Below are 27,071 nucleotides of genomic sequence, written 5' to 3'. Positions count from 1 at the left end.
ATAAGTATGTTATCAGCATTTGCACAATATGTGCAATAATGGATGCACTGCACTGATTGGCAGATTGGGGTACAAAAGATGTGTCTCACTTTCTGTTCACTATCCTGATGACAGTCCCGTGTGGATCTAAACGCTTAGGTATGAAAATAGAATAAACTTTGTTCACATTATTTTATAAAAACCTTGTGCCGTGAGTGCTTTCTACAATTGGACTATATGATTCTTTGGTGAGCACCTGGCCTTTACTGTTGAGTGCCGATATGCGGTGAATATATATATATTTATATACTTTTCTCTCTCTTCAGCCTTCTGAAAACAAATAGCATAATATCAAATAAACTTTATCTTAAGGATTTCTAAAAGATTAGCTTGTGACAGGTTTGAAAACCTATAACAACATGTATATATATTTACATTTCATGGTAGAAAAGTTTATAGAGCATCTGATTGTACTTTCCAGTTTACATTGCTTGTTTTTAAAATAGCAAATATTTTAATGTTCGTTCTAAAATGTGGGCTTGAGTGCACAAACAAAAGGTAGGGCACCAGCGCAAATGATGGATATACATTTTTTAATTTGGTACTTGTGTATTCCGATGGGCTTGGGGCTGTTTTGCCAATTAACTAATTTGCGTGATGGAAAATATGAGATGAATGTAACTGAATCTGGCTGATACATTTGTACTAAATTTGTACAAAACTGTATGCTTTCTAAATGGAATTCAATATTAAAGTTAGCTACTAAAGAGAATTCAATTAGGTAGGAACTGATATTGCTACCTATTGTCTTCAATTTATAGTATATGTGAGCTGCATGCATCTGTTGAAGCTAATATAATCATTCTTTAAATAACATCTGAACTATGATGAATGGCCGGTATCTTTCATTCGCGTCTTTTACACACTTTCAACTTAATAGCCTGACAGCTGGGCAAGACCTAGGTGGTACAAGCAATAGTATACCATGTGTATACCACTTCAATTACTGTCTAGCATAAAGAACAAAGATCACTTACAGTGTTCAGTTTGAAAACAATATGTCCTAAGGGACTATTACCAAGTATCACAGAGTACCCTAATCGAATCTAAAAATCAAAAGGTATGAGAATAAGAGACATTGTATTGTAATTATCAAAAGACTATCAAACTGCTTGTGTGGCATAACAGATGACTATGTTAATGTATATAACAAGAGTAAAAGGAATTTTTGAAATATAGCTTTTAGCTCTTGTTTCTATGAATAGTTGCATTGTGCTCAATGTACTCAATGCACCTTTTAGTGAAATTAGCTTTAGAAGTGTTGGGGTCATGATCTGTATAGGCTATATTGTGAATGCAGGGATAGCAAAAACATGACAGTCTAAGCTTTTCTCTGGTGTCAATTATTTTATTATAAATAGATGTATTCAGTGCCAATTCAAACCAAATCAATACAGCACCTGCCCCTCATATCTACTAGAAATATGTGAGGGGTTTTATGTACAAAGGCATTATGAAAGCATACTGCAGTGTATGCAGCATGGGCATAATGTTTTTATACATGCTATAGACTTTTTAGGTTTTCTGTTACTGTGGGACAATGAACCACATTTATGTTTTGTAAAACAAAACAGCTACTAAGGGTGTAATTTATCTAAAATTGTATTTGCTGGCAGTGTCGGACTGGCCAGAACCGTTCTCCCGATATTTCCAATCATAAAATATTTTCTTATTTCCGGCGATGCGCAGCGCCGCCTGCGCATGCGCGCCGAACGGCGTTATTGCTGGGCTGACAGGTTTTAGTAGGGGGGCGGGGGGGCGGCGGGAGGCCCCTGGACAGCAGTCCCGGTGGGCCCTGGGCCCCCCAGTCCGACCCTGTTTGCTGGGGGTTTTCAATTCAGAATAAATGCAGCGAAAATGCAATTGTGAATACTCCTGCAAGTATTTTATGAAAACCTCAACCTCAGTTTTTTTCCTTAATAAGCTAGTTACTCACTTTGTTTAATTCAGTTTCTCAAACTGGTATACTGATACATTGGCTATCAATGTACACAATATGGCTTTTTTTTGTTTCATATCTAAAAAGCACAATATTTTGGTGGTGCTTTCAAAGACGAGAGTTTCCTCCAGTTTCCCCCCTATAGTATAAAATATTTATATACCATGGATATCAGTCATTTTGTAAAAAAAAGTAGGATGGACATTTTCATTTGCAATTGCACCATATTGGCCAGGGTGTGGTGGATCAGCAGATAAGGAAGCACCCATCTACTCTGCTGTTCTAACCATTTGGTGTGTCTACCGAAACAAATAATAGAAACAATAGAAAGATAACCATGCCGTGTATTGGCTCTCGTATGGTATATGTCAGTTTAGCCTGAGGGCCAGACAGTCAGATGATGTGCAGGTTTGACAAATGTATGGCTGCCTCTAAAATACAAATTCTTGCAAAGCCAAGACATCCACAAATACTGTAGGCATCAAGTGTAAAAAGAATTGCATCCACTGTATATTTTGTATGGCAACCAAATAATCAGCTTGATTTCACGCAAATTGGATTGTAAAACTAAGAAAGATGTTCATGTAACCATTTGTATGGCAATAGTTTTTATGCAGACATTTTAGTAAACAGTTATGTTTAGGAGATTTTTGGTAAAGGGGATCAGGTATTCCACAAGTGTGGTGGAATTCTGGCCATTGGAGGGCATTGCTCATCAATGATTTGCTTATGCATTTACCTAGTGAGATCAATCACTACTGTGCCCACCAAATAACACAAAGTCAAATTTAGGGCTTACTAGCTCTTGGCTCAACCAAGGAGTGTTAGAAGGGGTTAGATCCCCATTCGCTTTGTTGCCTAGAAAGGGAACCAGCATATATGTCGTTGGGACTAGATAGATTCCCACCTAGGTTCAACTTAAAGAGGAAGAAGAGAAACTCTGCGTGGACTGGATGATTTCAATCTTGCGAGTTCTATTATAGGGTATGCTTTGCTCCTATTCTGGCTTGTGAGTATGTACTGGCTATGCAATGACTACTAACTGAGATCGAACTGCCCCTAGCTATATCCCAGATGGTTCATAAAAAGCTTGTGTGTGTGTAAGAATAAATTCATTGTATGTTTTATCCCCCTGGGCCACATGAAAAACTATTTCATTCTTACGATACAATGGAGGCCTGATTTACCTTTTTATGCTGCATAAGTCAGGTTTATGGATGTAGCTACCCATATATCTTAGCCTTGCCTCAGCAAAGTTTAATCCAATAATACCCTCCACCAACACAAAAATTTGCCACCCATATGAACATATAGATGCAGAGTGATCAGAAAGCCAAATTGTTGATGTCTATTTATAGTGTTCACTGAGTGGCTGTTGCATTTCTCTAAAAATACAGAAGCACAAGGATGAGAAGAAAGGAAAAAAGGTTTATAACAAAGTCCCTAGAAATAATTCAGCTAATAGGCAGTCTCACATTCAGCTTCCCCGTCAGGGGGAACGCAGGAGGAGCAGTATTATTACAGCTACAAAAAGTGCAAGCAATGCCACAACATAAGCCTAATAATCTATTTTATACAGTATATACAAACTCCAACGTGAGAACAAAATAAACTTTAAAAACTAACCTGTAACCAAAGTTATGCTTTAATTACTAAGGAATATATTGATGTTATCATTGCATTATGTCTGTTTATCATGTTCTTTGTCTGTTAAAATAAAACTTTTAACTTAAAAAAATTCTTGCTAGTGGTGCATATTATATCTAAATACCACGAAAGCCAGATACAATCATTTTTCTTTTTCAGTTTTCATGACGCACACAGCTTATGTAATGAGGTGAGTGTACACAGACTTAAAGTCACGAGATCCTGTGAAGAATTTTAAAAACTTCTAGAAATTCAGCCTAGAAAGGCTGATCTGATTGGGTTCCATTTCCTTCTTATTGGTTTGCAATTTGTATTTATTAGAACTGACCCTGGTTTTCCAAAACCACTCATTAACTTGTTTGTAGTGTTCAACTATTCAGAAATATTTGATCATTCTGTCTCTGCTAAAGGTACTTCATCTCATTTCCATCAGGATAAGGTACATAGAGCATTCTGGCACCACTGAGGCCAATTTTTGCTCTGCCAAAAATTTCTTGCCAACATTTTCAAAGCTATATTTTTTTCTGCCACTGCCTGTGACTGGATTATTTCCTTTGTTTCTACATAAATGTACAAGTTTTTTTTTCTCCTTCAAGGTCTATATCCAACCATGTTTTTTTAATTAGATTTCCTCACTAAACAAGGGAAATGTATGACCTTGTGAAGCAATTAAATTGTTCACAGCATATAGCAGCTCCAGGCTAAAGCCTGTAGGGACAACCGAGATGCCAACACACGCAGACAAGGCTCTGAAAAAAAAACTTCTTGACATCCTTGGTTTATTCTTTCAGCTGCAGTGCACTTTTGGCCAGTAATGGGCTCACAGAAATGGAAAGTCTGTGTGTAAAAGAGCAAATGAAATGCAAAGGAAAAGCTCTAAATAGGGTTGTTTTAATACTCTGTGTTGTGTTTAGTGGTGGGTTTATTAATGGATGCCAATTAGATGATAACATGTCTAGTTTGGTTCTTTTGAAGTTGTCCGTTGCATAACTTAAAATTCCAGACTTGACATGATGGCACAGGGTGTAAGAATGCACATGTACAAAAGGGACATATTAACATAAAAATGCAATGTGCCCCTGTATGGGAGACCCTTCTTTTCTCATTTTTATATCTAAATATAAAGGGGTTTATAGCTGAAGCTGACCTGGCCTTCTTGATGTGCTTATGTTGCCTGTTGCCTTATGATGTCTTTCTTACTTGTGTTAGCAAGAGATAGAAGGGAAAGGTAAAGCTTGATGTTGAGTCTAAACCATCAGCTGTAAAGGCGAATGCAAATAAATTCAAATAAATACTATAGCAAATACTTTTTACATAGATATCATGTCTATAAGTGCATAGTACAAACATATGAAACATAATAAGATATGTGCTCAATTACAATCATTTCTCCTTATACGGCTTTGTAGAAATAAGAGTGTATTTGATATGGAACAGGAAAATAAACTGGTGAAAATTGCAATGCTTATTACCCATACTACACTAGTATTTCCTGGTGTTTCAGTGCCTGTCATGATTCCACACAGGCCCGGACTGGCAATCTGTGGGTTCTGGCAAATGCCAGAGGGGCTGCTATAAGGTGCCATAGAAAGTCAGTATTTAGTGGGCTGGTGGGGGCTGTTTGGGCCTCTGTGTGGGCCTCTGTGTGGGCTGATTAGGCCTCTGTGTACCTGAAAAGCAAAGGCCTATTTTAATTTCTCAGTCCGGAGATGGTCCCACATCAAGTAAGAAGTGGGAGATTTAGGTATATCTATTTTCTATCTACTTTGAATTTCATCTTCTCACCATTATGTATAATGTACACCTACAATCTGATGCGCCACACCTGTCAAACCCTTTGATTAACCAACTACTTTGGAGGTTGTATGCGATTAAGTTAGGTGAGATTACCTGCTCACCAACTAAAAGATCATGAGTGCCGATACAAATCTACAGTCCTTCTAGTACAATCCAGATCAGTACTGCAAATTCCAAAAATAACTCTCTCTCAAAAACCATAAATGCCGATGCAATAGCAAGGAAAAAGGAGGCAGGAGTATGTAGATCACACAGATATTCAGTGGAAGATTTTAGATAATGTCAAAACGTTTTAATAATTAAAAATACAACTTTGACTACAAGGACTATTTACAAACTCCTCAGCAATTCACAGGAGTTGTACAAAACAGAGATACACACAGGATGGCAAGCTTTTGTGATTTTAAAGCTCATTTACTAAAACAACTTTTTGTTAAAGGCTGATGCTAATTTTTAAATTCTGAAATTTAAATATACAAACATATTAAGCTGTGTAAGAAAAGTGTCCACTGATCTTGTTTTTCCAAATTTTTCTCTTGTATATTTATTGGCACCCCCCGATCCATGACAATGAGATATTGAAAATGAACATGTCAGCTCATTCTGCTATGTTGCCCTGTTTGCTCACACTCCCCTAATTAAAACAGCTAAATCATTTCAATAGCGAGGGATTACATTTGTAGGAACTTCAGCCAGGTTACAACTTACTCAATGGGAATAAAGATTTCTTTTATCCCAAAACTCAAAACTATTAAAATACCAGGTAGGAAAACCAATAAGATATTTTGTAACTATATACACAGTATATGCGCATAATTTGGATGTTCCCAAACAATATACAGGGCAACTGTCACAAGTGCTGTGGAAGAGGAACCAGTTATTCATGGAATGAAAACCACTTGTTCCAAAGCGACCAGTTCATATGAGAAAAAGGCCATCTGTGAAATCTGGCACATATCAAACCCTCCCATTATCTTACCAATAAATAACTGTCAGATTAAGTACAGCCATGCAAATGTTACTGTACTGGAAGTGAAAGGCTCCCTTTTATGTGGGCGTCTTCTGAGCTAAGGCTTCCATTCCTTGGCCCTCAGTTACGCCAAACCTGCTTCTAATCTCCCTGCTTTGGATGTGAAAAGACAAATGATGGCAGCTATTAAAAACATTCCTATCGTGAGAGTGCTTTAGGGGTACTGACAATGCAATTGTAAAAGACTGTTACATTTTAAACCCCAGCACTTTGCAATAGACACCAGCATTTGCAAAAAGGCTGCCAAACTTTCTTTTTATGGAGCTGGGTGTGTTTTACTGGACTGTAAATAGCTTAGAACCATCTATTGAAGTAACGCATTTTTTTATATTGTATGCCATTAAAGTTATTTTTGTTAGACGGGGGGATTTAATGCCTCCCTTTTTGAGAGCTTGCCCAAACAGGAGTAAGGGTATATTGTGGCCAGCAAAGGCAAGATACTTTTTTTTCTTCTGGATGCATAAATTATCCACCTCGGACTGATTATTTGATGCTTAAGTCCTTCATTTGATCTTATATTTAATAAAATGAACAATTTTTCCAAGTTGTGCTATTATTATGTTTTCCGTATTCTTAAAAAATCCTTTGTTAAATGCCTTTATTCCTTTTTTTGGAAAGGTTCAGTTTTTGTAGGAAGCTAAAATGTTTATTATGACTTTATGTTCTTGGGAAATTCTCTTAAATGCTTATCTATTTTTCTGAAATTGTTTACTCATAAAAATAATTCACTACCTTAGTTATATGTCTAGTAATGCTGCTAAGTGCCATGCCACCATGGTTTTTACAGTCTCTCAGATATCCCCAGGCCAGCCTTAGCAAGCACTTGTTCAATACAGAACAGTTTGTCAGATTTTAATACTTTGTATGTGCCAATGTAGAAAAAGCACAGAGGATGCCCCGCGGATAAAAAAAATTATACTGGTATGGTAATTAGCAGAAAGCACCCAAGGCCATTGTGTTTTCTGAAGAAGAGGTGCACTACACTGGGTAGGAAGTAACAGACTAGAAACCCTGGAGGTGCCTAAAAACTCGGGCACCTACCAGAGATTTTAGACCCAGTTATAAAAAGTTGTATTATAAAAGCCTTTTTACTTTTAAAAATTCACCTGATATGCACTTCCCATACTTCACTTCACCACACTCTTCCCATTCCCCTCCTTGCTGGGTGACTAGTAGGGATGAGTGATCTTTTTCACCTGTTACAGTTTTGTGTAGTAAATAGGAGCTTTTCTAACAAGGTAGGATATTATATATGCTATTGCAGAGTCAAAAACACCTTAACCACAATAACATTTCACCTTCACCTTGACTCCTAGTTCAGTGAAACTTCACCTCTCTCTCTCATGTGTAGTAACAAGTCAATTAGAATTGTTTTTTGTTTAGTCAGATGGTTTATAACAGAGGGGGCACATGACTAGGTGCACACAGAAAGGCTACTGCAAATATTCAAGATTTCTTGGCAATATAAACCATGAACTTTGTTACAAAATTAAGAAGAATTCCATGCCAAATAATCATCCTTTCACAAACATGTCTCCATCAGATTATGTTTGCGTTCGCCACAGTCTGTGAACTGCAATTCTACTAAAAATCCAAATCCAAAAATATGGCATCTCAAACCTGTTGAAGTCATGTAGAAGTCAATGGTAGGTCAATGATGTCCCTGAAGTTCTTTTTTGACATCGTGATCGGCACTGGATAAAGTCTGGGTTTTCGTCTGATAATCTCGCGTCACGTTTTTGCAATGAAAATTCAGTAAAATAAAGATTTAGGAGCTTCAATTGACACATATTGATGCTAGATTTTGTTGTGTCATTTTGTCGCTCAAATTTTTTCTAGAAAAATTATTGAATGAGTTTAATTCGTGGAAGGGAGCCAGGTCAATTTTGTTATCATGGAAAATGAGATAAATTCAAGTTTTAGTAAATTAGCCCCTAAATGTAGCTCTTAACAGAAGGGGCTGAAGTAAACATGTAGATTTCTATTTCAAGTGGCCCAAGGGCCCATTTATATTCTTATCCTGAAGTTCAGGTTTGGGTAAAAGTACATAATTTGTTTGCATTTCTGGCATCAATTGCTTTTTTTCTTAGTGAGGGATATTTTTGTCCATGATCAGGACAAAGATCAGACCAACTTTTTATTTTTTTGAAACAACACAACTATTGGGAAAAAATCCAACATGAAGACTAAAAATGCCAAAAAAGTTAAATAACTTGCCATTGTTTTTCCCAATCTGACACATCAATGGATCATAAATTAGCCTTTAAGTTTAAATCGATGAAAAGTTCTAAAAATGGAAACTACATAAAAATAATAAAATATTACCAAAATCAAAATTTAAATATTTTTGATTGCTATTCTTAACTGAACCTACTATTGCACAAGGGTGTCACTTGCTCCTGCATGTCAATTGGATCCACTATGAACACTCCCAGTTTAATACCACTGTACTTATCTTCAATGTCAATCATTAACACTAGCCCAGGGAAACTGAATTTTAGAAATGATGGCCATTTTGTTAAAAGGGAATACTTTCTCTTCTACTAATAGCAACACAACAATGTGTATACAAATGTATTTTACATAACAACATTGTTTATTTAATAAATTATACTAAGTCACAATATTAATAGCACAATAAGATTGTGATAGATGATTGATAGATGATCAGCATTTACTACTGAAAATTATTTCTCTACCTGAAATGATCCATAGTAACTTCAGATGATGGCAGAAACCCAGGGATGGCCTCTGCAGGGGTTCTAGGGTAGATGCATATGTTTGACTAAACACATTGTCAATAATCAAGATATTTTTAGATATACTCTGGCCTGGGTTCTCTATCCTAATAACCAGCTTATCATGCTACTAACACAAAGTCATCCTCACTCTGCTAGTTCTGACCATTTATAGCTATATATCCTGTATAAATATTTGTGCATTGATGTGTGTGGGATTGCAACATGCAAACTGTGCAAACTGTATGGCATGTGTTTGCACACTATAACTTACAATAAAATATATTAATAGAAGAAGAAATGCCGGTGTGCTTGCCTCTATTCTATTGTATGTAGACTTTTGCAATGGGGCTTATAATACCCTACAACAACTGAGTTGTAAGTCAGTGAGTGCAGATAAATTGAAAGTATTGTTAGAGAACACACACACACACATAAGGGGTCCTTAATATGGATCACCACACCTTTAATCTGCTAAAAATTATATAAGCATTAAATAAACCCTTTAGGATTGTTTTGCACCCATTAAGGATTCATTATATTATATCTTACTTAGGATTAAGTACAAGCTACTGTTTTTTATTACTGAGAAAGGGGAGATGGGAGATGGCTTTCCCATAATTCAGAGCTTTCTTGGTAACGGGTTTCCGAATAACAGATCCCATCCCATGAGCAGCACACAGCACTTATTGTTATAGAGAGTTATACTGTTTTGATCTTCAGCACAGTTTTAGCCTCTTGCAAATAAGTACATTCTGTGCAGGCTCATTGCAGCTCACTTTATTCACATAATTTTTTTCTCACACCTGGACAAAAGAGAAAACATACTTCAAATAATTTCTTTTCCCAACAGATAAAAATAAATACTTAAGTGTTCAGGATTAAAGAAAGAACAAATGAAGAAAGCCATAGCATGGTTTTTGCATGGTGCACTAATCCCTTGATGAAAAGTTTTTTATCGCAGATGAATGGTTGTTTTATGAAAGAGAAATCTTTCCACTTAAGAAACATGAAATCAATAAAGAAACACTTTAAACAATAAGTAGCAGTTAAAATAACAGGCAATTAGTGCTAACCCAACAAGAAGTAGGCATGGCAGCCTAGTGATTGAGAAAGAGTGATAATGATTTGGAAATCAGATGAACATAAAAATAAGAGAAGTACATTTGTGGTCGATGAGTATGCTGTGCAGAAAATATGTAAAGCGTGTTCAGGTTTATATAAGTAATTGTATTTGGACAGTAACATAACTGTCTCTTCATGTCTTACTAATCTCCTGTACAACTTTGTGATTCTACTTAGCAGACATCATAGTTGCACTGTGTTGACTTTACAAATTTGATTAAATTATTCATCAATACTGCCCAAAGCCTTAATTTTAACAATATTGTGATATTCCTATATTTACCTACACTGATGCACATACTTTCATTTTCATATATTGCACCTGTTTTATTATTATTATGGCATTTTTCAGACTTTTTTTAGACTATAGAGTTCATTTATGTCCCCATAGTGAGTTGTGCTTAAAAACACAAGGTACTTGGTCACAATGTGCTCTTCTCACTTCTGTGTAGTTGCGTTTGGCACCATTCAGTCCTGCCTTACATTCGAGTGCTACTGCATCTATTGACGCAGAAGAACTCTGAAGTTTCCGTCACCTCATAACCAGGCAGTAGCTTCAGAAATCCAATGACACCCTGCATTAATAGAGAATCAGGCAGAGATGTAACTCACATGGCAAACACCGATGCCAGACTTTAAAAATATTGGGTACAATTGCACCTGATTTGTGATCGTGTGCATATCATGCAGCTGTGTCTATTTTACTAAATCATCCAGAATTATCGCAGGTGTGAATTGTCCAGTTGTACCCGCAATGGGGGAAAAATGTGGCAATTGTGCTCGAAATTGCCCACTGCGTCTAGGTAAGTGATTGTGCCCTTATAGCTTGCTATGAGGGAGACCTAGTTTATAGCTCCTAATTGTAAGTACACAAAGGCATTTGACCATACATTTAATTGTTGCTTAATTTCTCTCAGAAGATACCACATCATCTGAAAATATGAAGCACTGAGCCATGTTTTACATCTTCTACTATCACATGTAAGAAAATCCCCATTACTGGAGCAATGTACCTAATCTGCAGGAGCTGTGTGTTAAGTATACCTCATTTAAAATGTTTTTCACAAGAAGAAAACAGTTTTCCTGTTTTCATCTACAAAATGTCACCAACCCATATATATATATATATATATATATATATATATATATATATATATATATATATATATATATATATATATATATATATACACACATGCGAAGTGGTGCTTAAAAGTTTTGCAACCCCTTTTATACAATATTTCTGCATAAATAAATCTGTTTTTAATGCAAATCCTTAAAGTGGTCATACACTTTCAAGCATCACTATACACAAAAAAGTGTATATGTCATATATACTGTATTAAAATACAGATAAATGGAGGGCACACCTTATTCGAAATATACAAGAGAAAACAATGCAGTGGGAGGTGCAAAATAACCTTTAAGTCACCCCTGCGATATATAATTCATAGATTATATATCGTGACAATCAATTGGCCATATTATACCAATAAAACTATAGAATAAATATAAAAGTAAGTGTCAATGTTAATAAATATATGTATAATATACCAATAAAACTATAGAATAAATATAAAAGTAAGTGTCAATGTTAATAAATATATGTATACACATACATATATTTATTAACATTGACACTTACTTTTATATTTATTCTATAGTTTTATTGGTATAATATGGCCAATTGATTGTCACGATATATAATCTATGAATTATACATATATAATAATGCCTAAATACTGTCTGTGTTAATTATTAATTGTAATATCACTTTAAATGGACTATGTTACTTTAATGGGGTTGACATTTTTGTTACAACATTAGACCCAATGTCTAATCTTTTATCTGCTGCGAAAACGCTGGGGTTGCTAGGATACGGCGTGACTGCCAAGGTAGATCTTACTGCGCATATTTTAAAAGCACCCATACGCTTCATCGTCTATTCTCGCGCTATTTTTTTCCTGAGGCAACGATCGGTTAGGGAGCTGCGTCACTACGCCGAACGTTTCATCGGCGGAAGTGACATAGGCGCATGTGACGTCACAGACACGAACGTACGGGTAGCGCGCGAAAATAGAAGTGGACGCATTATTGAAGAGGGTATTTATTCCATTGCTAAACCCCTTACACATCAGAATCCCCTTGACAAAGGCTATTTGCCGAAACGTTGGGGCTATTCTCATTTTGGCAGGTGTATTCGCTCCTTGTAGTCTTCTTTTCTGCCTTGCTTGTACCTTAAGGGTGGTATGTATATCAGCATCATGTGAAATGTTTCTTGTTTTTGTTAACATTATGCTCTTTGTTTGGTTGTTCTTTTTAACTAGTAAAACATATTTCAATCTTACCACCTGAGTCTATATATACTGTATTAGCCAAATTAAGAGGCCCATTTATTAATGGTCGAATTTTAGTGGAATTAGAGCAGCATAGCTCCAATTCACTTCAATAAGACCTTGGCTGCTTTTACTTAGAGAAGTTTTGTATTAAAAGTTTTTCAGGGTTTTATACTTAGAATAATAATTTATAAAAAAAAAATTATAATTTTTTGAGTTTTAGACAAATTTTTTAGAGAAAAAATATGATTCATGAAAAAAAAATCCAAATGTTAGTAAATAGGCCCCTTAGTGTCCATTAAATTTTATTCACAGGGGAAAAGTGTTATCAGAGAGAGTGTAAAAATGGGGATCTAAAACACCTTAGTATTTGTAGCCATTAGTTAAATGAATATTTTAATTCAAATAAGAATAAAGAATAGTCATAAAGTCATAGATGGCAGTTATTATTATTAAAACTCATCACACAAAATGTGTCTGGTGGTCAACACCATGCAGTTTGGCGTTTGCTGAATGAAACATGCAGAGATTTGCCAATTCTGCATCTCCCTGGCTAGACTTTCAGGGCCATTGCCCATGGACCATTTGATTATACTGGTGGGTTGAACAATGGTTACAGAGTGAATCTGTTTTAAAATGTTAATGCTTTTCTTGTATTCTTTGTCAATCAGGCGTTGTGTTGATTTCTTGTGTCATGCTGCATTAAGCTACTCAAAAACTTACAAATTCTCAGACATACACTTTACAAGTTCGTGCATACCTGTTTGGCACCCACTTAAAACTCAGGAAACATCTTCAATATCAAAGACACATATATGCCCATGTGTTATCTTGCTGATGAGCATGTCCTACACATCACTCTTTTTTTACATGATGGTTTTAACCAATTTAAGAGCAATCGTCTGTAGAATTTTGCAATTATACATCATAATATAGTTAAGATTGCCAGCTATGATAATCTATATATTGCCTCTTTTGTAAACCAACGTCATGTAGTCTGAGTTCATACAATCAGGAAATGTTTGACAGGTAGGGACAGATTTATTGAGGATTTAGTTAAGTTTTCCATGAAAATTCACGTTTTGGAGGTTTTTTTGGTCAAAAAGAAATTTTTATGTTATTTTTTTTTTTTAAACTCGAATTTTTAGAAATGTATTATACCCTAACCCTGGAAATAGCTTGAATTCGAAAATACACCATCTAAAACCTGTTGTGGTCATGTAGGAGTCAATGGCAGAGGTACTTTAACCATTTGAAAATTTTAATTGCCTTCATGATGTTCGAGTTTTTTTGGAGGGTTTGCCCAGAAAACTTGATCAATTCGAGCAATTCAAGTTTTTTTTTTGTCGAAAACTGGATTAATTTGAGTTTTCAGGTCGTTAACCCTGGACTCACTGAATGAAGTTTTTTCTATTCCAGTTTTTCTTAAATTAGAACCATTTGAGTTGTGAGTTCATTCAAGTTCATTTGAGTTATAAAAAACTCTAAAATTCAACCTTTTATTAAATACCTCCCTTAAAGGGGTTGTTTACCTTCCAACACTTTTTTTCAGTTCAGTTGGTTTCAGATTGTTCATCAGAAATAAAAAGACTTTTTCCAATTATATTCTATTTTCTATGTGTGACCGTTTTTCTAATATTGAATTGTAAAACTTATTTTTCACCTTTCTAAAGCTGCTCTGGGAAGGGGGGTCGCCGACCTGCTAAACTGTTCTAAATTTAAACATTTAGTTGAAACATTCTTCTCTCTGTCGCTGCTGAGCAGAATCCCTGAATTTCATTACAGGCAGCTGTTAGAAATGATACAATAGTTGCTAAAACTTTTTCTCCTAGGATCTGGATCTGGTTTGCCAGACCCTATGTGGGAGTGACCCACCCATCCTTTCCTTTTCCTTGACTTGATCTGCTTATTCAGATTCATAGAGAATCTTAATATCTTCACACTCTGCAATCTGCTGTGCAATGACTGTGCAAGATAATCCTATTGTACCTAGCAACTGCTGAAAATGATGCTTTCCTGGGGTAGTGCGTTTTTACTCATTACTACACATTGACTACATAGACCGTTTGATCAACTTAAACAAGCACTTATTTAAAGGGTATCGCTGTCTGAGAGGCAGTGCACCTTGGGTTCCAGTAAGGTAAACCTAATACAGCATCATAAAGCTGTAGCGAGTATCCCCCTTTGCTAAATACAGGCCATCAGAAGGTAATAAAGGTGCCAGGACTGCTAAACACTAATTTAGACCTAGTGGCATAGGTTACAACAAAGCGATAAATATAGCCATGTTACATTAGATGTCTAGGTAAAGGGCAGTCACTGAGGCACATGTATTGTCCCTTTAAACCTCAGCCACATCTATACATCTATACTAAAATCTTAACAACTGCTGCACCCCAAACACTGCAGTGGTCAAACATGCCTTGAAACAACAGCAACTTTTTCCTTTTAATGGAAATGTATTTGTCTATGGATCACAGGATCTAATATGACAAGAGAAATTTGTTTGCTAGATTTTGGAAATACTAATTATAGACTTACTGCCTTTTGTCATAGGTTCAGTGGCTCCACCCCACAAACCGATGCCTCCATTACTTTTGTTTTTACCAATACATTTGCTCTTAATCAGTGGTACATTCCAGTCTTTCTTATTTTGTATGTCTGTGTGGGTCTTTTCCATTTGCAATACTGCTAACATCAACTCTCTTTGTAAATGTACCTCACGGTCTATATAATAAGCTCAACTTGATACACAGTTCTAGTTGTTCCCAGAGGTATTAGCATTAACAGGAGTAAGAGTTCCATAAAAAACACAATAAACTAAAGGCTGCTTTGTTTTTCAAAACTCACTTAAGTGCTTTTTAATTATCGATAGTTTGTTCTGAAGAGTCCTTATTGAAAAATTAAATTAGCGTTCATAAGTATTCAAATACATTTCTAAATAATAATTAGGCTGAAATAAGAAAATGAACTGTTTAGTAGAAAATCATGTATTGATTGAGCTGTTTCTGTGCTAGTGGATAATGTATGCTTGGCAAAATAGCTCTATAATTTTAAAATAATTTAGTTATAAATACCTTTCATTCAGTTCAGAAAAGATTTGCACGGGATGCAGTGCATTATAGCTTTAATAATATATTATAAAACCGGATTTTACCCTTTGATAGAAAATGTATACAGCATGAAATAGTGCTGACATCTTGTGGAAAGTCAACATGTTATCATTCCATAATCCATTTATGTGTTCACCACTGATGCATGATGTTCTTCCATTCAGCCCAAAACTGTTTACCAAGAGAGGAGTAGCAAACAATACTGTAAGCGACAGATTTTTGCCATAGCCGGTAAAGGAGGCTCAAAACTGGAATTTCTAAAAGAGTTTCAAGTGGGTTCAGTGAATATCAGTGGCCGAAAACCCAGTAGCAGAATATATAACCAAAAAAATCCACTGAACTTTTTTTTTATGATTTACACTGTACTACCATCCTTGGCACATAGGAATAGCATAAGATATAAATATATAACACCTTAATAGAGTGATTATAATCAAGTGAAATTAAGCTAAAATAATGGAATGGTTGCTTCCTGACATCTTTTAATGTACAGAGCTAGGGCTTGTCAGCCCCATCGCATTTATTGAAACTCCACCACTTACAGCTGGTTGATTGGAAAGTCTCATTCTATCATCGTACAAAGCTAATCAGCAAAATGAGATCATTGTGCATATTTTATATTGAATAAAAGTAGAAATATAAACTGAACTCACATAAATGGAAAAATCGAGAAAAAAAAAACCAAGGTTAAAGTAGTAGTTTGGGCACAGGAAGATAAACAGCAGGAACATGTAGGATGGTTTAAAAATCCTGTGAATGCATAGAATGCTTGTGGGAAATCCTAATTGCTTCAATAACTGTTCGTATGTATGTTAATAGACGTGGTATATGAAAGTGTCAGTACATGGAATTGGAGCCATGGCTCTATGAAACAAACTTGGTTTGAAACAAGCCAGTTAATCGTATGTAGTGATGGGCGAATTTATTCGGCAGGCGCAAATTCGTGGAGAATAAATTCGCGAAACCTCTGTGAAATTGTGCCGGTGTCCAAAAAACGGACACCGGCGTCCAAAAAAATGGACGCCGGCGTCAAAAACGAGATGCTGGTGCCGTTTCCCAAATTTTTCGCCGTTTCACGAATTTCATGGGAAATTCACAAATTTTTAGGCGAATTGAAATGCCCCAAATTCGCCCATCACTAACCATATGCAATTTCTGGTGTGAACTACATAAAAAAGAACTATATATTCATAGTTTTAGGATTCACTTTGAAAGTATTTTCATATTGTTGGTAGGAACTCCACCCCTCTGTTTTGTCTTTCTATTAGAACCATCATACTGCAGCCACCTTTGATGTCATTTTCATGAGCCCTTACATGTAGGGGAACCTATGCTGGCATGCTGAAGAACTTTGATGACAGATATGTTATTTTGGTTTTGTTGTTCTGATTTTCCCACCTCTCCATTTTGCTTGGCAGAATGGCTGCATTTTATTTACAGTAGGTGTTTTTTTGGAGTATAAAAGAATAACCACCAAGCTGGTAGATATATTACATTAAACCTTTTAGGGCACACACCCTACACCCAAAGGAATAAAATAAATCAAGATCCAGACTAGAATATCTGTCATATTTTCTTAAGCAGTGATGACAATTTAGCCTATGTTTTATATATCTTCTAATGTTCACCATTGACAGCTTTTACTGCTGCATAAAATGATTGTTCAAAGATTAAGCATGAGAACATACAATAGAATTTACTTACTGAATATTTGGGGTGATTCAGTTAAAGAAGGACAGATAAACTATATTTTATGAAACTGTAAACAAAAATGTATAACTGTACTTGTCCTTTGTCCATGTGGCTTCATATGGTCATGGAATTCTTTGTTGACACCTAATTTCCTTCTATTTTACAGTGGGCATACATTACACCCTTGTCAAGACCGCCGGGAGTGCGAGGAGTCGCGTCCGCTCCCGGCGGCGAAGAATCCAAGATGGCGGCGCCCAGGGAACCCACGTGGGTTCCGACGCCGGCGTTGTGACGCCAGCACGGCGCGACGGTCGCAGGTGCGCTGACGCTGGCGCAAGGGCGCCAAATTCAAACATAAAAGGACGCCTGAGACGCCAAGATGGCACCCGAAAATAGGATCCTGTTCCCTGAGTGATTCCTGGGTTCCCTTGCTGTTTTTCCCTGCTTATATCTGCCTGATTCCTTGTTGTGACCCCTTGCCTGGACTTGGACTTCGCTGTTACTCTGCCTGCCTTTGACCCCGTGCCTTGCCCTGGACTTTGTTGTATTCCGCCTGCCTTCTGACCTGTGCTTGGACTTTGATTATTCTCTTGCCTAACCCCTGGATACCACGACCCTGATCCCTCCTGAGGGGCTTCCTCCTAGATCCGGACTACTCCCCAGAGGGGGCTCCCGGCTCCCTGACATTATTTTCGGGCCATGGATCCTTCTGAGGAAGCCACACCTCATGTCGGACGAGCGCTCCGCGGACTGGCATCCCGCATGGAGGACTACGAAAACCAGCAGGTTCGCATTGGGCAAGCACTCGATGTCCTGCTAGCTCAAGTGCCTTCTGCGCCCTTCGCTGCTCCACCTACTGGAGATCCCCCCATGGCGGCAGCCTCTACGAACGCAAGCTACCCGACAGGTGAACCTTGCATTCCACCTCCCCCTCGCTTCAGTGGGGACCCACAAGCCTGTAGGGGATTTGCCACACAATGCCAAATTCAATTTGAGTTCCAACCCACACAGTTTCCAAGTGAGCGTTCCAAGGTGGGGTATGTGATGTCTCGTTTGGAAGGCAAGCCACTGGAGTGGGCAACGTCTCTTTGGGAGAAGAATTCCCCGGTGACTTATGATGTTAAAGAATTTCTCCAAGCTTTTCGCATAGTCTTTGATGCTCCAGGTCGGGTTACGAACGCCCCTGCCCGTCTCTTGCAGCTCCGGCAGGGAAGCCGCAGTGTCAATGAGTACGCTATAGACTTCCGAACTCTGATGGCGGAGACTTCCTGGTGTGATGACGCTTATAAGGCCGTATACTACCAAGGCCTATCCATCCGCATCAAAGATGATCTCGTCTCCAGAGAGACTCCTGACACCCTGGAAGGGCTGATCGCTCTATCCATTAAGGTTGACACCCGTCTCAGAGAACACCAGGTGGAGAGAGAGCGCAGCAGACGATTTTCTCCCATGTTGGCCCCTCGCTTTCAAAGGCCGATTCTGCAAGCATCCGCTGTCCCTGTGACTCATGTGTCCACGTCTCCCCTGGAGGAACCTATGCAAGTAGGAAAGGCTCGCCTCTCCGAGCAGGAAAGACTCCGAGTTTTGTACCCCGAGGTATGTCTCAGGTTTCTCATGTAGGGGGCATCACTCGAGGGCCTCAGGAGAAGTATCAAGGAAATTCATGCAGACTTCTCCTTCCTTTGCAGATTCACCTGGCAAGTAAATCTATCTTCGAAAGGGCCTTCCTCGACTCCGGAGCGGATGGCAATTTCATGGACGCCTTCTTTGCCGAACGCATGAAGATTCCCCTGCTTCCATTGTCTTCACCCCTGCGAATTACCGCCATAGGTGACAAACCCCTGGAGTTTGAATTCGTCACAATGTTTCACGGCGGAACTATCCGTACAAGTTGGGGCGCTGCATCAAGAAAAACTTTCTTTCTTCATCATTCCCTGCCCTTCTACTCCAGTAATATTGGGTCTTCCGTGGTTACGTCTGCATAACCCCACCATAGACTGGTCCACTGGGCAGATCTCTCGTTGGAGTTTATTTTGCCTGCAACATTGCCTTCCACCAAAACCCCTCGAGAAGTTGAATGTCTCCACTGCGGAACTAAAGACTTTGCCCTCCACTTACCAGGGGTTTTCTGATGTGTTTTGTAAAAAGTCTGCAGAGTTCCTTCCCCCACATCGCTCCTACGACTGTCCGGTTGAACTCCTGCCAGGAGCTATGCCCCCCAGAGGGCGCACCTACCCTCTCTCTCCTGCAGAGACTACCGCTATGAAGGAGTACATCCAAGAAAATCTCCAGCGGGGGTTTATCCGCCCTTCTACCTCTCCTGCAGGGGCTGGGTTCTTCTTCGTGGAGAAGAAGGACGGAGGCCTTCGGCCTTGTATAGACTATCGGGGTCTGAATAAGATCACCGTGAAAAACAGGTACCCCCTGCCCTTGATTGCCGAGCTCTTTGACCAGCTGAAAGGGGCAAAGATTTTCTCCAAGTTGGATCTCCGGGGGCCTACAACCTCATTCGCATCCGGGAGGGTGACGAATGGAAGACGGCATTCAACACTCGGGATGGGCACTATGAATATCTTGTTATGCCCTTCGGCCTTTGCAATGCCCCTGCCGTCTTCCAGGAGTTTGTTAATGATGTGTTCCGAGATCTCCTAGGAAGGTTCGTAGTCGTATACTTGGACGACATCCTGATCTTTTCCAAGGACCTTGAAAGTCATCGCTCCCAGGTGAAGGAGGTACTCTCTCGTTTGAGGAAGAACTCTCTCTTCGCCAAGTTGGAGAAGTGTGTCTTCGAGGTATCCAAGATCCCCTTCCTAGGATACATTATCTCTCCAGAGGGATTTGAGATGGACCCCGTGAAAGTGTCGGCCATCCAGGAGTGGCCTCTCCCACTGAGTACCAAGGCAATCCAGAGATTCATCGGATTTGCTAATTATTATCGACAGTTCATCCGGGGGTTCTCTTCCCGCATTGCACCTATCCTGGCCCTCATCCGGAAAGGGGGTAAACCCAGCCTGTGGCCTCCATCTGCCATAGAAGCCTTTCAGTCCTTGAAAGAGGCCTTCACGTCCGCTCCTGTTCTCCGACATCCCAATCCTGCACTACCCTTCTGCATCGAAGTTGATGCTTCTGAAGTCGGAGCCGGAGCTATCCTGTCTCAGAGACACTCCACTGATGGAAAATTGCACCCCTGTGCGTTTTTCTCCAAGAAGTTCTCATCCGCAGAGCAGAACTATGATGTTGGAAATCGAGAACTCTTAGCAGTCAAGCTTGCCCTTGAAGAATGGCGTCACCTCCTGGAGGGCTCTGAAATTCCTGTCCAGATTTTCACAGATCACAAGAATCTGGAGTTTATACAGTCCCTCAAGAGGCTAAATCCCAGACAAGCCAGGTGGGCCCTTTTCTTTTCCCGATTTAACTTTGTTTTGACTTATCGCCCAGGTTCCAAGAATCTGAAGGCCGATGCCTTGTCTCGTAGCTTCACTCCGGTGGACCGTGACCCTGAGAGGCAGGAACCAATCATTCCACCAGTCAAGATCATTGCCTCTCTGTATCCCCAATTTGCCGACCAGATTCTGGCTGGGCAGTCTTCGGCTCCTCAAGATACTCCGATTGGCATGGCCTTCGTCCCTCCAGAACTTCGCCTGGCCATCCTGCAACAAACCCACTGCTCCAGGCAAGCTGGACATCCTGGTCCGGCCAAGACCCTTGAACTCTTGAGGCGCCTAGTCTGGTGGCCTGATATCCGCAAGGATGTAAAGGACTTTGTGGCTGCTTGTAATGTCTGTGCCACTTCTAAGCCTAGACATTCCCGCCCCAGCGGGTTGTTACAGCCTTTGCCGGTTCCCTCTCGTCCGTGGACGCACCTCTCTATGGACTTTATTGTCGAACTTCCTCCCTCCGGTGGGAATACTGTGATCTGGGTTGTCATTGACCGCTTCAGCAAAATGGCCCATTTCATCCCTTTGAAGAAGTTACCCTCTGCGGTGGAATTATCCCAACTCTTTATTAAGTACATCTTCCGCCTGCATGGTTTCCCGGTGGAGATCGTCTCCGACAGAGGCACCCAGTTTACCGCCAAGTTCTGGCGTTCTCTATGTAAAGACTTGGGAATAACACTTAAATTTTCGTCTGCCTACCACCCGCAGACGAATGGGGCAGCTGAACGTGTGAACCAAGCCTTAGAACAGTTCCTGAGGAACCACGTGTCTCTTTGCCAGGACGATTGGTCTGACCTCCTCCCGTGGGCGGAGTTTGCTCATAATAATGCATGTCATTCCTCCACAGGAAGGTCCCCATTTATGGTGGTGTATGGACAGCATCCTCAAGCCTTTCCTCAGGACTTCGTGTTGTCGGACGTCCCGGCTGCAGATGATCTGGCAGCCCATATGCTTGCTATTTGGGCTGCAACCAAGTCTAATCTAGAGAAGTGTGCTCTAGTCCACAAGACTTTCGCGGATCGCCGTAGAAGGCCCTCTCCTCCCTACAAGGTGGGTGATTGTGTCTGGCTCTCTTCCAGGAATATTCGCTTGAAGGTGCCATCTCCCAAGTTGGGTCCGAAGTTCCTGGGTCCGTTCCCCATCTTGGAGATAATTAACCCTGTAGCCATCAGACTTCAACTCCCACCAGAGATGAGAATCCCCAACGTGTTCCACGTCTCCCTGGTGAAGCCCACCGTCTCCAACCGTTTCTCTGGTGTCCAATCTCCTCCTCCTGCTGTCTCTGTGGAGGGTCAACAAGAATTCGAGGTGGAGAGAATCCTTGATTCCAGAATCTCCAGAGGGTCCCTTCAATACCTCATCCATTGGAAGGGCTTTGGCCCCGAAGAATGCTCTTGGGAGGGACACCGTGATGTGCATGCTCCTCGTTTGGTAAGAGACTTCCACTCCAAGTTTCCCCAGAAACCAAGTCCCGGTGGTCCTGAGGCCCCCCGTGAGGGGGGGGTACTGTCAAGACCGCCGGGAGCGCGAGGAGTCGCGTCCGCTCCCGGCGGCGAAGAATCCAAGATGGCGGCGCCCAGGGAACCCACGTGGGTTCCGACGCCGGCGTTGTGACGCCAGCACGGCGCGACGGTCGCAGGCGCGCTGGCGCAAGGGCGCCAAATTCAAACATAAAAGGACGCCTGAGACGCCAAGATGGCGCCCGAAAATAGGATCCTGTTCCCTGAGTGATTCCTGGGTTCCCTTGCTGTTTTTCCCTGCTTATATCTGCCTGATTCCTTGTTGTGACCCCTTGCCTGGACTTGGACTTCGCTGTTACTCTGCCTGCCTTTGACCCCGTGCCTTGCCCTGGACTTTGTTGTATTCCGCCTGCCTTCTGACCTGTGCTTGGACTTTGATTATTCTCTTGCCTAACCCCTGGATACCACGACCCTGATCCCTCCTGAGGGGCTTCCTCCTAGATCCGGACTACTCCCCAGAGGGGGCTCCCGGCTCCCTGACAACCCTATATCATCAGCACCAAAGGTCAACCTGAGCAAATCTATACTGTCCCAGCAACAAGCTGAATTAAAGTGATGTGCTTCATTAGCTTCCTATATCAACCTCTTTGGTTCTATCAGGTACAGTACAACATTTAGCAAAAGGAAAAGTTGCACTCACCACTAAACAATTTTAAAATATTAAGTTAAGATGTGACTTCAAAATGCATACAGATAAAAAGGCCTATTTATCAAAATTCTAATTTGTGTAATGTTAGAGCTTTTTTTTTTTTACTTTGAATTAACTCAAATTTTTAACAAACTCAAATTTGAATACATACCTAAAATGTTTACTCGTTCTCAATGAGTTTAAACATTACACATTAAAAAAAAATGCTTTCAATTTGCCTTAGGTGGCTCCCATTGACTTCTACAGAAACTCAGCAGCTTTTAGATGCCTAAGTTTTACATTCAGGTTTTGACAATTTTATGCAAACAAAGCATTATTTGACTTTAGGAGCTTTAGCGCAAAATTTTATTTTAGCGCAACTTGAATTCAACCATTGAGAAATTATGTCTAAAGGTGAGAGATCCTCTGCACTCATATCAATATATTAAGGACATGAAGATATTTTGTGCATATAGCTACAAAAATGTCCTCCACTTCACTAGGCACTAGGTAGGGAGGTACCTGACTAAGGCACAACAACGAGTTGGTGGTGGGCCTATACCTGTTGAAGGATCCTATGCCTACCCCTAGTCCGGGTTCACATGTTTCCTCATTCCCAGTATTTACCTCTCTAACCTAATGTCAAGCCCCCTGCGCAAGCAAAGTCACTGCACAACTTTCCCCAGTGCCTTTTACAAATAATTTTTTTTAACAAAGTACTCTGCACCCTAAGGTAACAGTTTATTTTGGGAGTCTGCGCCAAAGTGTGATGATTTGACTTATTCAAGGGACCCAAAAAGCTAATAAGAATTACAGTAAACCTAGGGTTTCCTGCTTTGAAACTCCCTGCAATATCCCATTGTTGTTCACTAAGCTCCTAGAGGAAAGTTCATGGAGGAAGCAATTCTGAGAAAAATATTCAGAAACTTTTGAATAAACATTGCTCCTTAATATCTTTCTGCTTAATACTTTGTAGCTGCCTGTTTTTTGTTTTTTGTTTCTGGAACTACTCACTACTTTCAAACTGAAGCCACTATCGGCACAATTAAAGCATTCTGCATAAAAATGGTTAAAAATGAAAATGCTAGACATCACCTCACTGTTATTGTTTAAGGTGTAGCCAAAATCCTGACATTTTAAAGAAACACTTTTACTTCCTCCATAAAACAAAGACACTAACATTTCCAATTCTTGCCAAGAGCCTGCAGGAAGATGATATTGTTGTGTGTAAAATACATTACTGAGACCCTATTATTACTAAAGAAACGTCTACTTCTATTGATGGAGAAACATAACTTTTGACATCAGATAAAACGATTGCAAAGTACCAGTTCGACGTTCTGTAGATTACAGGCAGGTCCCTAATAATAATGACTTTGTAGGGAAACCGCTCCATCTTCTTGCCTAAGCATGCTCATCATTGCTGCATAAAAGTGAGAGTTAAAGGAATAGTTCAGTGTGAAAATAAAAACTGTGTAAATAGATAGGCTGTGCAAAATAAAAAATGTTTCTAATATAGTTATTTAGCCAAAAATGTAATGTATAAAGGCTGGAGTGAAAAGATGTCTAATAAAACAGCCAGAATCCAACTTCCTGCTTTTCAGCTCTATAACTCTGAGCTAGTCAGCGACTTGAAGGGGGGCCACATGGTACATTTCTGTTCAGTGAGTTTGCAATTGATCCTCAGCATTCAGCTCAGATTCAAAAGCAACAGATATGACCCATGTGGCCTCCCCTCAAGTCTCTGATTGGTTACTGCTTGGTAACCAGGGTAACCAGTCAGCGTAAACCAAGAGAGCTGAAAAGCAGGAACTAGTGTTCAGACTGACACAATATACATGAAATCACTCCAGCCTTTATACATTACATTTTTGGCTAACTAACTACATTAGAAACATTTTTTATTTTGCACAGCCTATCTATTTACCCAGTTTTTATTTTTACACTGAACAATTCCATTAACAGCTGAAATATTCTGTATACAAAGTAGTTCAGGAATGCTGTGATTATTTATTTGTTCAGTAAAACCAAGGAAGAATATATTTCAACCCCCCACTTAGTAAAAGTAAGCTGTGGGGGCAGGGACCTTCTTCCTCCTATGTCTCTTAAAGGAATTGTTCAGTGTAAAAATAAAAACTGGGTAAATAGATAGGCTGTGCAAAATAAAAAATGTTTCTAATATAGTTAGTTATCCAAAAATGTAATGTATAAAGGCTGGAGTGATTTTATGTATAACATGTCAGTCAGATCACTACTTCCTGCTTTTCAGCTCTCTTGGTTTACACTGACTGGTTACCCTGGCTACCAGGCAGTAACCAATCAGAGACTTGAGGGGGGGGGCACATGGGTCATATCTGTTGCTTTTGAATCTGAGCTGAATGCTGAGGATCAATTACAAATTCACTGAACAGAAATGTACCATGTGGCCCCCCTTCAAGTCGCTGACTAACTCAGAGTTATAGAGCTGAAAAGCAGGAAGCTGGATTCTGGCTGTTTTATTAGACATCCAGTCACTCCAGCCTTTATATATTACATTTTTGGCTAACTAACTATATTAGAAACATTTTTTATTTTGCACAGCCTATTTATTTACACAGTTTTTATTTTCACACTGAACTATTCCTTTAACACTGTGGCAAAATTTGTGCTTGCATACATTTTTTTATCTACTGCACTGTAGCTGTACAGTTCTGTTTATGTTATGCATAATACATACATAACATGGTTGGTGTGACAGCAGCATCCTGTTTGGTCAGGAATACAGTACCATAACTTCCAACATTTTGGAAAGAAAAAGAGGGAAAAAAATTTGGCCCACGTATCGTGACGAAATTTTTTGACCACGCTCATTTTTGTAGCCACAACCCATATTTACCATGCTTATTTTACAAAATTTGGCAGGTTATGAAAGGTTGAACATATTTCTGTGTTTTTTATTCAGTTATTACAGTTTTGCTAATGAAGGTGAATTTCCCTTTAAGTTGTGAGTCTAACTTTTCCTGACTCCTTATCTAAATTGTTGCTTATTTGCTTGTCTCAAAATTGTTACAAACGTTTCTTATTTGCACCTGGTGGCTGTTTGCACTTGGTGGCTCTCTGCCAAAAGCCAATTAAGTAAGAAATTTTGTTTTTTTTCTGGCTGTTCAGTGCAGAGAAAGTCGGGACTTTCCAGTGCAAATGCCGGACTACGGGTTGAGCTGTCAAAATCGGGACTGTCCCGCTGAAAACGGGACAGTTGGGAGGTAAGCATTTTCCTGGACACTCCATGTCATACTTACCGGGATAGCCCCGCCCCAGTGCTCCCATCAGAAGGACCCTCCCCAAAGCTTTAAAAGCCCAACCCCACCCCCCAGTCCGGTGTCTTTTTTTCCTTCTGCTTCAGTTTTTTTTTTTTTTTTTGCTCCTGTTAGAAGCAAGTTTTCTTTTTAACCTTGGGGAAGCAGTAGGGCTGCTGTTAGCGTCCTAGGGACTCGGGTTGGTCCTGGTGATCTTTTACCCCTAAGCACATTACCTCAGGTGGAATCTTCAGTGTTTAAACATCTGGATCAGGTAGGCACAGTTTTTTACTGTGGCTAATATCATTGCTTTCCTTGATCCATGTGCCCTCCAGCCTGATTACATCCAGGTCTGTGGCAAGTGCTATGTCCCCCCATCCGTATGCCTACCTGGGCATGTCTAAAAAGCGTCCAGCGGCATTGGGTTATATGGCTCATACACCCTTTATGATTTTTACGGATGGGAGAGGGAGGTGGCAGTTAGGTACGTTATTCTGATAACAAATATTTAGTTAGCGGCCTGAACCTTATGGCCTCCTTCTCTTTTTTCCCCCACATGGGGGTATTATTTTTTTCTTCTGGAGGAATTTAGGTGTCAGAGCCAGCTGCCTCCCTCAAAAGACTTTCCCAAGGTTGAGGTAATTGGCAGCTTCCGGGGTTAAATAAAAGAAAACCCTGAGGTCTTAAATCTACTGGCAGTTAAAGCTAAATTTAAGCTGAGAATGCCACCTTGTTCCAGAGTCTCCTAACTCTTA

Source organism: Xenopus laevis, chromosome 5L (genome assembly GCF_017654675.1).
Source record: "Xenopus laevis strain J_2021 chromosome 5L, Xenopus_laevis_v10.1, whole genome shotgun sequence".
Classification (NCBI taxonomy): domain Eukaryota; kingdom Metazoa; phylum Chordata; class Amphibia; order Anura; family Pipidae; genus Xenopus; species Xenopus laevis.
This window is presented reverse-complemented; position numbering follows the sequence as displayed.